A 13439-nucleotide genomic window follows, 5' to 3' on the forward strand; every position below is an offset into this window, starting at 1 on the left:
CCAAAGAACGAGGGGCAGGTCCCCATATCCAAGAGCTTCGGGAAGGGGCTGAGAGGGGACCAATAGTGTGGTTCCCACAGTCCTTGTGAGGGACTCCGTAAGCCCATTGCATCTGCCAGAAGCCAGTTGTGTGTTCTTTGATTAGACCCAATATCTGCTGTAGGGGAAGCAAACTCCCCTTTGAGCCCTTCCCTTCAACTCTTGGAAGTCCCAAAGACTAGGCAATGCCTGTTGATGAGGCTTCTCTGGTCTGGGCTGTTTAGGATCCAGGATCAGGATTCTTTAGGGAAGATGTTCCTCCTACGTTGTGCCTGGCACCCAGAGAGTCTGTTGCTTCAAGCGCCTCCTGGTGATGGGTGGTATCTGGTCATTCTCTCCCTACCACTCAGAGCCCACGTGGGACACACAGGATCAGGCCCATAAAAATAGCAAGTGTGCAGGGCTGAACAAAATGCCCAAGTGTGGCCCTGTGTTGAGCTTTTGTTAACGACTACTAATCTATAAAACACCAGTGAAACCAAAATTGAAAACAAACTATTATTTCTGTTCTGGATTTTGCACGGAAACATTTTTGTCTAAATTGATGAAGGTGGTAGGAGAAAAAAACCTCTACAGTTTATCACTGCCATAAACATATCTGCTCTAGTTCCCAATCAGAAGGCTTTTCTTTTATCACTTCCACTGCCGGGAAGATAACAAAGCAATTTAGAATCTAGTGGAGGAAGTAGATTCGACCTTGGCACAAACCTTTTTGTCAAATCAAGAGCTATAGAGGCTGAGCATTCTTTGGGAAGTGTCTTTGAATATCTAGTCAACAGAGGATCAGGCCAATGCAAGAACTGCTAGCACCAGGACCACTACAGGGACAGGACTTCGGGTTCATGAGGGTTCGCCCCACAGGGTGTGGGGGAGCCTGGGACAGTACAGTGTGCAAGAAAGAGAACCAGGTCACAGAAGCTGTATGCAAGGTTTTCCACACCCAGAGGTAGGGTCCAGACAAGGATCAGATGCGAGTTCCATAGACAAGTCCTTGAGTCAGTCAGATGGGTCTCCCTGTCGTCCAGATTTTGCCAAGGGTATTATTATGGGGAATAATAGGAATGTTACACTATCTGCACTCCACTTGATAGCCCCAAGTTAACTTTGACTTTCAACTGTGTCTGGTCATCTGAGAGCTAAACACCTGGCCTGCACCCTTCTGCCCACTTCTGGAGGTTCCTTAACCTTTACTTCTGTGTCACTCCTTTCTCACATGGAATACACATACAGAAACATAGGACGTGTTTCAATGGCACACTGACACTGCCTACTGTTTCTGCTGCGGGGGTAATCATGAGGATACTGTCCCTTATATCACGCAGGGCTTCCTGGCAGTTGTAGGAAGGGAAGTTCCAGGAAAAGTTCTGCCTCTCCCGAAGAGCTGATTTATTTTTGTTTTAGCAATTGTGATTCTTGTCATCGATGGCACTGCCCACTTTGTTTTGGCTGCCAAGTAGTTCAGAATCCAGGTGGTATCGTACCACCAGAAGAGAGTGTAGGATCCCATGGCATGAAACGTGTATACCCAAGTCATCCCTGGGAACATCTTTTTTTTTTCCTATACCAGGCTTTCTTCAGCGTGATGGTGTCAACTTTTTTTTTTTAATCCTATTTTACTGTGACATCTCTGCAAGCCACTTTAAACACCCTGTAGGGGAGAGAGAAGGTATGAACAAGTGAAAAGACAAATCAGATGGGTAATTGGCAGAAACAACTTGTTTGAAAATACGTTCACCTCCCTTTTTTTGGGTAATCTTGCCTTGCCTGTCTTTCAACAGCTCTATTTACAAAACAACGTTTTCCATCCCGAGGTGTAGCATGTGTTTTTAAATGACCTTGATATTTTTAACTTTTGAAGAATTTATTCCCATGATGGGTCTTCTTCCAAATGATGTGTCATAAGGAGCTTCTACTGAGTTCTGCTAGAGCATTCTGGGAGTATTTTCCACGACAAAACAGACTTCTAGCTATTAAGAAAGCACCGGCAAACCTGGGCAGTGGTGAAAGTCAGCACAGTCAGGGGGAAGAACCCAGAGGTCTGACGTCACGTGTGTGATGTGCAAAGAGTAGGACAAGGTCACACTGGTCTGTCCCTCCCCACAGCCTCCTTCCTCTGGCCACAGTGAATGAGCCACCTTCCTCCTCCAGGCCTCAGGTTTCTCCTCAGAGAAATGAGGAGAGTGGCCTAGTGGTTCGGTCTGGTGAGGAAGAGAGAAAGGCAGGAACAGGTCGGAACACCCTCTGAGAGGAGAGGGGAAGCATGGATGAGAGGCAGGCGGAGGAGAGCGCCCTTGCACAGTTTTGTCTGTGACTGACGCTCTGTGACACCTCATCTCCTGATTCTGAAGCACCGGGACTTTGGGGGAAAAGGGCAGAGCAGGAGAGTAACCCAGAGCATCTGTACAAGGAACAGATGGATGGGTATGGATGAGGATGGAAAGAGTTACTACTGCTTTTATTTTATTACTATTATTACGATTATTATTTTGGCTGAATGGCACGTGGGATCTTAGTTCTCCGACCAGGAATGGAACCTGCGCCCCTGTGGAGGAAGCGAGGAGTCTCAACCACTGGACCACCAGGGAAGTCCCTACCGTTGCTTTTAGAGATCAAGCAATGCTTATGACGTTCACATATACTTTCTGTTTTTCCCTGTCTACTTCTCTCTCCCTAGGAACACTTTTTAAAACTAGGCATGTCTTTTCGTGTGGTGCAATATATATGTTTCATATATATGAAAAATGGTTAAACTTTACCATTTTAACCATTTTTAAGTGTACAGTTTACCATTTTAACCATTCTTAAGTGTACAGTTCAGTGGCACTAAGCACATTCACATTGTTGTACGACCATTACTGCCACCCATCTCCCCAGTTTTTCCCATCTTCCCAAACTGAACTCTATACCCTTTAAATAACATTTAACATTCTCCCCTCCCCCAGCCCCCGGCAACCACAATTCTACTTTCGGTCTCTGTGAATTTGAATACTCTAGATATTTCATATAATTACAATCAGACAGTTTGTCCTTTTGTGTCTGGCTTATTTCACTGAGCATAATGTCTTCAAGGTTCATCCATGTTGTACAATATGTCAGAATTTCCTTCCTTTTTAAAGCTGAATAATGTTCCATTATATGTATATAATTCCTTTTGCTTATCCATTCATTCATCAGTGGACTTTTGGGTTGCTTCCTCCTTTTGACTACTGTGAATAATACTGCTACAAACATAGGTGTACAAATATCTGTTCAAGTCTCTGCTTTCAATTCTTTGGGAGTATATGCCTAGAAGCAGGATTGCCAGATCATAAACATATATTGTTTATTTATTTAGGCTGCACCGGGTCTGGGTTGCGGCATGCAAACTCTTAGTTGCAGCATGCGGACTTCTTAGTTGTGGCGTGCATGCGGGATCTAGTTCCCGGACCAGGGATGGAACCCGGGCCCCCTGCATTGGGAGCACGGAGTCTTACCCACTGGACCACCAGGGAAGTCCCTAGACATATCGTTTTAAAGTATTTTTATTATAGAAAATTTCTAACATTCACAAAAGTGGAGAGGACATTATAAGCAGCCCCATGTACCCATCACCCAGTTTCAACCACTACTGGCCCATGGCCAATCTTGTTGCATCCATGCTCTCTATTCCCTTTATCACTGAATTATTTTAAAGCAAACCCCAGACACCTGTCATTACATTTATAAATACTTCAGAGTCTACTTCTAGCAGAAATGATCTAGATATTTTTAAGGGAGTAATATACATTGTGAGCACCTAACTACAAATACCAATATGGGTAAATACTTACTGAATATTAACCATTGTTTGGAACTTTGTTTAAAGTGGCAGCCTTTTAAAAGAAATGTTTTACGATAAAAAATTTGAAACATACTACAAACTGGAGAAAATTGAACAAGGCACCCTCATGTGCCCATCACCCAGCTTCACTGACTGTCAATAGCAAAATGGTACTCCTTTTAAAAAGGTAGGCATAAAAAAAAAAAAAAATGTAGGCATAAGGTTGCTCAAATGATCATCTGACTCTTTATTCCTCTGGAGGAGAGAACAGGAATTGGAATGGAGTTGACAGCAAGAAGAACCCTTTTAATTCTCGGAAGGTTTATTACTCATCACTTAAGCACACATTTTTAAATGACTGAATCTTGGCTATAAATGCTCAGAGATATCAGCCTGAGTTCTCAGCCACGGTGTGATTCGTGGTTTATCTGAACTCACTTGTCTTTCCTCCTTGGCCTAAATCTGGGCGACTTTCAGATTTTTCCAATGTAGATGGTTATTTACAGAAAGAACAAGTTGCCATTTAAATAAAGGCAATGGCTAAGAAGTCATTTCTCCTTTTCTCATAAGCACAGAAAATGTGTGTCAAGAATTGAAGCTGTACACATGTCTAACTTTTATTTAATGAGGAATTTGTATAATTTTAGAGACAGATGCATTTCCTGGTTATTCTTATAAATGATTGTATCACTAAGCTTTTGTTGCCTAACAATCACCCGCAAAAAATTTTGTAACTTAAAACAACAGTCATCAAGATGGAAGGATTTTTCTTTGTTAGACATCAAAACTTACTGTATGTCATTGATTCTAAGACACACTTTATTATCTTTGAAATCAGGCTGCATGGATCTAACAATCTATGACATTGTGGAATTACTCTTCACCAGGCAGCAGTCAGGACATATTTGTTGCTACCTTCACAAAGACTGAACTTGGTCATGGCTGTTCACATTATCATCACCTCATTTGAGTAGAATGCATTATTGTATGCATGTGTTGAGTTAAGCGATCTTCAAAAAGATTGCACTAAAATTCAGCATGGAAATGAAACGTTATTGTGTGCAGAGAAAGGTGCTGAAACAGATCAGTTGCATAGAAAATTGATATTAGTTAAAGAAATTTTCATTGTTGGAGAAATGACCTTGATTAGATAGATATGCCCTTGCAGGTCTGTGCTTTATGAGACCTAAGAAAGGACTAGATGACACTGTGTTACATTTTGTGACTAAAATGCATGCAAAAGAATTGCCCATCACATACTAAGAAACTTCTCAAAATGGGTGTCAGAAACTTGGCCAAAAATTCCTGTAAACAATAGTTCAGCACTCCTTTAAGAAGTACTATACATCTTCAGTGCTCTTGATGACTGACAGAAAGTCCAAAATACCATTGGCTCAACAAATAAGTTTTTATCTCTGAGATATAAAAGAATTCCAGGCGCAGCCTGTACAGGATGGGTAGATAGCATCACAAAGTCATCAGGGATGTAGGTTTGTTTGATCTTGCTGTTCTGCTATTTTCTGTACATGACTCTTGCCTCATGGTATAATATAGCAGCTTCAGATCCAGACATCAGGTTCATATTCTAGGAATGAAGGAAGGAATGAAGAGGGAGCAAAGGGCAGGTGCCAGCTGACCTTCTAGAGGAGGATATGCTTGTTAAAGGAAGGGAAGAAAAAGTCTGCAAAGCCTGGGTCTCCAGGCGAGAAGCACCCTTTCCCCAGCCATCCACTCTCATCCACTTTTAGGTCCTGGCTGTTATCAGCAGGTGGTTACCTGAGAGTCACAGTGCTGGGAACCCAGAACGGTCCTTCCATGTGGGCCCTTCACCAAGGGGTAGCCCAGAAGTGCTAGTAAAAGGAGGGGGCAGAAGCTTCAGGCTTAGTCTCCTCTCCTCCCTCTCCTTCGGGCCACCTCTCCCCTATCCTGCTTGTCTCTTGTTCTTCCTTCTTTTGTTTAGCATTTCCCCATCAGACTCTAGAGCATTGTTGGAGCTACAGAGTCAGTAAAACACAATCTTACCTGTATCCAACATCTGGTGCCTAACAGTCACCCAATGAATCCACTCAGAGTACGCAAATAGAGGCAACTGGTCCTGCCCCCTCTCAGCAAGGACTGAATATCTCATGAAATCCTCTGCAACTTTCAGGTGCCTTCCTGAGGAAACGGGCATGAATGAAGAATTGGGCCCCAAAGTACATACAAGGCTTGAGGGTCCTCTTCATAGAGCACCTCAGAGGTTTGCAATCCTTTTGCCACCTTTGGAAGATCAATACATTGACAGCACGAGTGCCCCCTTAGGACATTCAGAATGTAACCCTACTGGTCAAGCTAGGGACATAATCTTTATTCCCAGATCTTCGCCAACACCCAGCTCTCCCCAGGGCCCCCTTGTCCACACACGTTGCCAGAGCTGTATGTGTGAGGCTCTTTGAACACATCTTAGAACGAGGCCGACTTAGTCTCTGCCTTCACAGAGCTTTGTCCTTCAGGTTTGTCAGAAGATTCAACTGTTTAAACTTAAGGTCACTGTCATGGGGCAGGCAGTGTGTTTCAACCAATCTGGTAACCACTATTTACCTAGGCTCTTTGCTTTGGCCCTCCTTTTTCTTGGATTTGCTCTCAGGGGTCTCTCAGGAAAAGTAGATCAAACATCTATCCTTATACATATATATGTATAACTGATTCACTTTGCTGTGCAGCAGAAACTAACACGACATTGTAAATCAACTATACTCCAATAAAAATTAATTTAAAAAAAATAAAAAAAGAAATCTATCCTTGTTTGTCACAGAAGAGCCAGCCATTTGCTCCTTCCCAACACCATCACCGTTCCATATTTCAAAATGCAATTATCCAGTCTTGGAAGCACCTTGGTGGAAGCTCCCTTAGCGACCTGTATGTAAGTGTGGCAGACTCTATTTTCCCAAAAAGGTCACAACAAAATTTCCAGTCCCGCATTCCTCCAGAACCTTGCCTCTCTCCAAGAAGAGACAGATTCTATTTGGTCTCCCCTTGAACCTGAATGGGATTTGTGACTGCTTCAGTGAAGAGGATGTGGTAGAAATTATTCATGACTTGTGAGGCTAGGTCAGAAAAGGAGATATAACTTCCTCCTGGCTCCCTCTCTTGGAGCACTTGCCTTCAGAACTCTGCCGCCATGCTGTGAGGAAGTCCAAGCCAACTCTCACAGAGGAACCACGTGGGAAATCTGAAGTGGAGAAGAACTGAGGCTCCAGCCAACAGCCGACATCAACTGGCAGTTGTGTGTGTGAATGAGCCCTCAGATGATTCCAGCCTCCAGCCTTCAAGGGCTCCACCTGAGGTCCCAGACATTGTGGAGCAGAGACACAGGCTGTCCCTGCTGCACCCTGTCCAAACTCCTAACCCACGGAATCCATGAGCATGATAAGTGGCTATTTCCACCACTTACTTTTTTTTTTGCAGTACGCGGGCCTCTCACTGCTGTGGCCTCTCCCGTTGCGGAGCACAGGCTCCGGACGCGCAGGCTCAGCGGCCATGGCTCACGGGCCTAGCCGTTCCACGGCACGTGGGATCTTCCCGGACCAGGGCACGAACCTGTGTCCCCTGCATTGGCAGGCGGACCCCCAACCACTGTGCCACCAGGGAAGCCCTCCACCACTTACTTTTAAGGTAATTTATTAGACAGCCAGAGTAACTAGGACAGCAAACCAGGCATAAAATGTGAAACCTTCTAAGGTCCTTACCTTGGCATCTGCAGGCTCCTACTTGTCCTGTGTCACAGTAGCAACGCACCGAGACTGGAGGGGTAACCACAGGGAGGGTTCTGCTGCCACAGACAGCTCGGCCACGAGGGAGGCAAAGACATGAAAAATGGGAAGAGACCTGCAGAAGCATAAGAATAATTGGGGGGGCTTCCCTGGTGGCTCAGTGGTTGAGAATCCACCTGCCAATGCAGGGGACATGGGCTCGAGCCCTGGTCCGGGAAGCCACAACTACTGAGCCTGCGCTCTAGAGCCCGTGAGCCATAACTACTGAGACTGCGTGCTGCGACTACTGAAGCAAGCCTGCGTGCCTAGAGCCCATGCTCCGCAACAAGAGAAGCCACCGCAATGAGAAGCCCGTGCACTGCAACGAAGAGTAGCCCCCGCTCGCTGCAACTAGAGAAAGCCTGCACACAGCAACGAAGACCCAACACAGCCAACATTAAATAAATAAGTTTATTAAAAAACAAAAAGAATCATTGAGAGTTGACTGTACACTGTATAGAATGTAATTTACCCAATGCTGACCATTTCTAACCCTGATGCTGTGTCTGCTAGAACTCTATTTTTGGCAGTGGCATTTTATAGTCACCCCTACCCCACTTTTTTTTAAGAAAGAAGAAAAGATATATGGGCAGTGGGGCTTTGAATCATTTCATTCCCCTGGGCTTTTTTTTTCTTTTTTTTTTTTGTGGTACGCGGGCCTCTCACTGCTGTGGCCCCTCCCGTTGCGGAGCACAGGCTCCTGACGCGCAGGCTCAGCGGCCATGGCTCACGGGGCCCAGCTGCTCCGCGGCATGTGGGATCTTCCCGGACTGGGGCACGAACCCGTGTCCCCTGCATCGGCAGGCGGACTCTCAACCACTGCGCCACCAGGGAAGCCCCACCTCCAGCTTTTTGGCTTCCTCCAAACCCTCTCTCCCGTTCATATGCGTCTACTCATTATTGCTTAGTTTGCTAAAAACAGAATTTGTGGAATTTAATGAGCAGAATACCCAATAGTGGCGGCACCATCAGCAATCCTCCCCCCAATAATCCCCAATCATCATAATCATTGTCAACATTGTTGTCACCATTATCTTTGTTATGACCAAGTAATGCTTAATCTTATGAAAAGTATAACTCCAAACCACTTGAGTATATTCTGCTGTTTTTTATTCATCTGTAGCTATCTCACCCTGGGTCCCCCAAGCAGAACCCAAGACAAGGACCTATGTGCAGGTGGTCTATGTGGTAGGAGATCCCAGGGAGCCAGAATGAAAGAGAGGGGAGAATAGACCTGCAAGGAGGAAAAACCAATAAAAGCGTACATCTTTGAAGTTGCTACTCTAGATCGTGGAGTGTGATTCCATGGGACTTCCTGAGAAGCATAAGGAATTTCTCCACTGTAGGATAATATCGGCTAGTATCTGCTGGGCATTGATCGTGCTACCACAGTTTAATCACCACAACAGCTCCGTGAGGTGGGTTTTAATAATCCCCATTTTATGGATGACAAAGCTGAGGCTTAACAATCTTAAACTGTGGCCCAAGGCCACAGAGCTAGGCAGAGGTAGAGCCCCACCCTCTAACTTTAAAATCTTTGCCTCTTTAGAACCGCTTCTACTGTGCAAAGAGGGCAGACAGTTTCATTGGTCTCTCTCAGAAGCTCTTAGAAAATGCAAAATTATCTTTTTTGGCCTCAAATCAAAAGGCCTCTGAGGAAAAAGTCCCCAAGTGTACAACAGGAATTGTCTGGCACATTTACACCCAGGGCTCCCAGCTGCAAGGCGACCTGAGAAGGAACATTCTCTGAGAACTTGGATAAGCCTCTCCAGCCCATGTTATTTTTGTGATGATGCAGCTGATAAGATTTCACAGAAACATGTGGACAGCAAACCACAGACCGATGGAAAACCTAGGAGCAGAGAACAAAGCTGAGTTTTAGGTCTTACGGAATCCCTGGCAGGAAGCGAGCAAAGCTCCTCGTGGCCCCATCGCTGTCGCCCTTCTTCATCAGTCACAGTCCTATTCTTAGTTTGAGGTATCTCAGTGGTCACCGAAGAGAACTCTCAACTGGCTGAATAATTCCAGTGGCTCAGAATAGCACATCTGAAGCCGGGAAGAGCGAGCCAGCAGGCACGCTGCTACATTGTTAAGTGAAACTGGGTGGGGAGGAGGGAGGTTCTGTGGACACTGAGAGCCAGGTCAAAGGGCCTTTCCTTTCACTCAGGGAAAAGGCCGGAATAGCCGGTTTTGTTGCAAAAACAATGCTTTAGGGGAGAAGAAGTAAATTCAAAGTAGAGAGCTAGTACACAAAGGCCAAAAAAAAGTCTTCATTCATTTAATGCCTCTTCTTCATTTTGCCAGATTTAAAACATGGAATTAACTTTGTTGTCTTGCAGTTATAAAATCAATATATTCTCATTGTAAAAAAAAACAAACAAACACACAGACATACAGTAAAGTATAAAAATGAAAGTAGGGACTTCCCTGGTGGTCCAGTGGTTAAGACTCCACGCTCCCAATGCACAGGGCCCAGGTTCAATCCCTGGTCAGGGAACTAGGTCCCTCATGCGCAGCTAAGGGATCCCGCACAGAGCAACCAAGATCCCACGTGCCGCAACTAAGACCTGGGCAAAAAAATAAAAATAAAAAAAAAATAATAAAAAGGAAAGTGAAAATCAGCAGTAATTCCATTATCCAAAGCTCAGAAATACAAACGTTATTCACTTTTTTTTTTTTTTTTTTTTTTTTGCGGTACGCGGGCCTCTCACTGTTGTGGCCTCTCCCGTTGCGGAGCACAGGCTCCGGACGCCCAGGCTCAGCAGCCATGGCTCACGGGCCCAGCTGCTCCGCGGCATGTGGGATCTTCCCGGACCGGGGCACGAACCCGTTTCCCCTGCATCGGCAGGCGGACTCTCAACCACTGCGCCACCAGGGAAGCCCCAAACACTATTCACTTTATGGTGTGCTTTGTTGTTGTTTTTGTTGTACGTAAACAACTGGTATTTGCTACCCAGGACTTTCCCTCTTTCTCTGGGCAAAATCCGCCCAAATTCCTTTGGCACCTGTTCTCTCCCTCTAGTTCTCAGCCTGGTGGTTAGGGATTGCCTCACTCTCAGTTCCATTGTCCGGTCCTTAATGGTTTCAGCTCACCACTGTAGCCCATTTCCGTGGCCAGAGAATTTGGTTCAGCAGTGGTTATGTGACCCAAGCCAGACCAACCCCAGTGAAGTGTGCATCTTCTAGGACACTCAAACAAAGATTCTCTCTATGTTCTACTGGAAGTGAATGAGGAAACGTAGCCCCAGGGACCGCTGGCAGCTATCTTGGGATCATAAGAAAAGAAGCAACTCCACAGAATGCAGAAGAGAGAGAGAGACAGAAACCAGGCTCTCTGGGATGTCACTGAGCCCCGGGCAACCCTGCCTTTTCAGTTACGGGAATCAACTGACTTCATTATTAAATCAGCTTTGAGTTGAGTTTTCAGTTACTAGCAGCTGGGAAAGGATCCTAATCAATGTCAGTTTCTTTGGACTTCTTTCTGGCATACACACTGACCGACTCCCACACATATGGCTTTATGAAAAAAACAGGGATTGTACTATCTTTTCAGGTCAAGAAATATAGGCCTAAATAACAGTGATTTCTAATGCTCTTCTTGCCATGTAAAACTCTACTTAAATGTCATCTCAGTCAGGCTTCCTCTGACCTACTTAAAGTAGCCCCATCCCTAATCACTTTTTATCACAACACCCTTTTCATTTTCATCATAGCACTTACACACCCCAGCTTAAAAAAGTTTTTATCTATTTATTCCAGGTCACCAACCCTTAAAATGTAAGGTCCATAAAAAAAGACAAAAAAAAAAAAACCCGACATATCTGTATCCCTAGATTTTACAATGATATTCTCACAACGTATGTGCTCAATGAGTGCTTATTGAATGAATGACTGAATGCCTGAATAATATTTCATGTATATACCATAATTTATTTAAAGCAAGATCCTATGTTGAATATTTAGGTTGTTTCCAAGTTTATGCTCATAAAAACAGCTATCTTCGTACATTTATTATTTTCTTAGTATAAATTCTTGAAGTGGAACTGCTGAGCAAAAGCAAACATGTTGAAGGGTCTTATGTATATTGCTATGTCGACCTGCAAAAAAAATGTGTACCAATTTATACTCCAATTTTAAAACATGAGACTCTAAGTCTCCACTTCCTTCCCCACAGATGAAAAATAGTAACTCTTTGTTGTCTTATTTTTCATGCCGTTATTAGTGGAGTTGAATATTTTTTCATATCTTTATTAGCTATACGTATCACTTTTTAAGGAAACTTTATCTTTTGCCCATTTTTCTATTGGGCTTTCAGCTTTCCTTACTGACTTGAAGGAAGGTTTAAAAAAAAAATAGGGACTTCCCAGGTGACGCAGCAGTTAAGAATCCGCCTGCCAATGCAGGAGACACGGGGTTGATCCCTGGTCCGGGACTATCCCACATGTCGCGGAGCAACCAAGCCCATGCACCACAACTACTGTAGCCACAACTACTGAGCCCACACACCACAACTACTGAAGCCCGTGTGCTCTAGGGCCCACGTGTTGCAACTACTGAGCCCGTGTGCTGCAACTACTGAAGCCAGTGTGCTTAGAGCCCGTGCTCCACAATAAGAGAAGCCACCACAATGAGAAGCCCGTGTACCGCAAAGAAGAGTAGCCCCAGCTTGCCACAACTAGAGAAAGCCCGTGCACAGCAACAAAGACCCAGTGCAGCCAAAAACAAATAAATAAATAAAATAGATTGAGAGCACTAACCCACACATTTATATTCTATCAATATCCAGACACCTATATCTGAGGCTTCAGACATTCTTTTGAGGTTAGAAAGTGCAATTTCTGGTCCTTTCCTTGTTGGTGAGCTTCTCAGGGAGGGAAATGACGGGATCCCGGGGTAAGTCTCAAAGACATGGTGGGCATGCCTATGGTAACAGGGAGCAGAGTGGATCAGTAGTCAGCAATCCGATCTGCAGAGATATTGACGTGGGCTAGTTGATCATGGTCATGTAGATGGCTAGGCTTCAAAAGTCTTATTTGATTTGTATAAGCTGAAAAACTTTAGGTTTGGGAAGAGACTTGCATGAATCACAATGAAGAGGCATGGCCCCTCAGTCAATTTCCATTCACACACGAGCCTCCAAAATATTACGCTAAGTGAAAGAAGCCAGAAACAAAAGGTCACATGTTGTATGATTCCATTTATATGAAACGTTCAGAATAGCCAACTCTATAGAGACAGAAAGCAGACTCATGTTTGCCAGGGGCTCGGAGGCAGGATGTACGGGAAGTAACTGCTTAATGGTACAGGGTTTCCTTCTGGGGTGATGAAAATGCCTTGGAACTAGATAGGAGTGATGCTTGCCCAACACTGTGAATGTACTAAATGGCACTGAATTGTATACTTTAAAATAGTACATGGTTCATTTCATATTCTGTGAATTTTACCTCAGTTTAAAAAGAAGAACTTTTGCATCTAGGTTTCTTTGTTTTTTAAGGCTTACATCTGTTGAGCACCTACCATGTGCCAGGCCCTGTGCTAAGAAATTAGCTGTATTATAGCAGGTAACCCTCACAATCAGCCTCTTGAGAGAGGTGCAATTTTTATGCTTAGTTTACAGATGAGGAAACTGAGGCTGTAACAAAGAGGTTATAAAACTAATCAATAGCTTTCAGAGAGGGATTCAAACACAGGTAGTCCGCTCAGGGGCCAACATCCTCAGTCACTGTGCTTTGTGAATTCATTGCCTTCAGAGGAATTCTACTCCCTCGGCTTTGTCAAAAAAGAAAGGAGGTTGACATACATTGGTGGTA

At 44.4% G+C, this 13439-nt stretch overlaps 1 long non-coding RNA gene across 1 annotated transcript; it reads right to left on the reverse strand.

The window, feature by feature from the left end:
• Window positions 1–1188: 1188 nt before the first annotated feature.
• LOC137227041 (uncharacterized) lies at window positions 1189–9714 on the reverse strand. The gene is made up of 3 exons (XR_010944665.1): window positions 9519–9714; window positions 7567–7705; window positions 1189–1687 (listed from the first exon to the last, which is right to left on the reverse strand). It is a non-coding gene; the product is annotated as an uncharacterized lncRNA (long non-coding RNA).
• Window positions 9715–13439: the final 3725 nt, after the last annotated feature.

The sequence above is a fragment of the Pseudorca crassidens genome, chromosome 7, assembly GCF_039906515.1.
Source record: "Pseudorca crassidens isolate mPseCra1 chromosome 7, mPseCra1.hap1, whole genome shotgun sequence".
Lineage (NCBI taxonomy): Eukaryota > Metazoa > Chordata > Mammalia > Artiodactyla > Delphinidae > Pseudorca > Pseudorca crassidens.